The sequence below is a fragment of the Orycteropus afer genome, unplaced genomic scaffold (assembly GCF_000298275.1).
Source record: "Orycteropus afer afer isolate SDZICR_OR568_19922 unplaced genomic scaffold, OryAfe1.0 scaffold01270, whole genome shotgun sequence".
Lineage (NCBI taxonomy): Eukaryota > Metazoa > Chordata > Mammalia > Tubulidentata > Orycteropodidae > Orycteropus > Orycteropus afer.
Window position 1 is genome coordinate 73,357 of NW_006922857.1, and position 1,066 is coordinate 74,422.

Genomic DNA, 1,066 nt, shown 5'->3' on the forward strand with positions numbered 1-1,066 from the left:
GATCTGAAAAGTTTGTAATGATTCTCCAATTCATATCTTCAGCCCCAACCTCACACCTGAGTTCCATATTTATTTATTGATTGGCATCTGGCATCTAGGGAATTTGGACTCACACATAGACTAAGAAATCAACATTCTTCACTTATTGTGCTCATATAATTGAGTTAACATGCTCAGACTTATATAAAATCATCAGACATTTTGTACAAGAGGGATCATTCCTCAGCATCATATTTACATGTCATTGGGCTTAAAATGTTCTTTTCTGTATTTTTTCACTCAGTCTTTAATGTCATTCTTCCTTACTGTATGCTTGGAGAAGTTATGGACACTCCTTATATATTTATTTATTCATAGTCCATGCAAAGACTATTCATTGCATAATTAGCATGCAACATGAGCTAGAGATGCAGAAGGAAAGAAAACAGAGTTCCTGATCTCCAGAAACATAGTCAAGTGGGGAAGACTGTGTCATATATATGAAATGTGTGTGTGTGGAATGTGTGCTTTGCTCTCATATTTGTGACATTTAAATATATATGCTTATGTTCATTTGACATAGAGATGTGTACTGATTAAAAAAAAAGAAATTAAGCAGAGAATGGAATAGAGAGTGGTGGTTTTGTTTTGTTATTTATAGTGGTGTCACAGAGGAACCCTTGGTGACAATAACATTAGAGTAAGGCCTGAATGGAAAAATGGAATAATACTGTATTCATATAAATGAAAGAACACTTTAAGCATAGTCACAGTGTATATAAAAAGAGTTTTGAGGACTTCACCGCCACCAAGAGAGAAGAGCTAGGTTGGAGCACATCCTTTGGATCCAGGATCCCTGCGCTGAGAACCCCGTAGACTGAGAGGACAGAGAGAGCAAGCTGTAACAATGGGAATGACAAGAGACATCAAGAAGCAGCAGCAGAGAAATGGCAATAGCAGAGGGAGCAGAACCAGGAAACTGGTAGGAGAAGGTGCAGTGGGCTTCCCAGCCCACAGAGCAAGAAAGTTGAGTGCCTTTGTGCAGGAGGCTTGCTGGTGAAGCAGAGTGCCTTTGGACACTTGATGG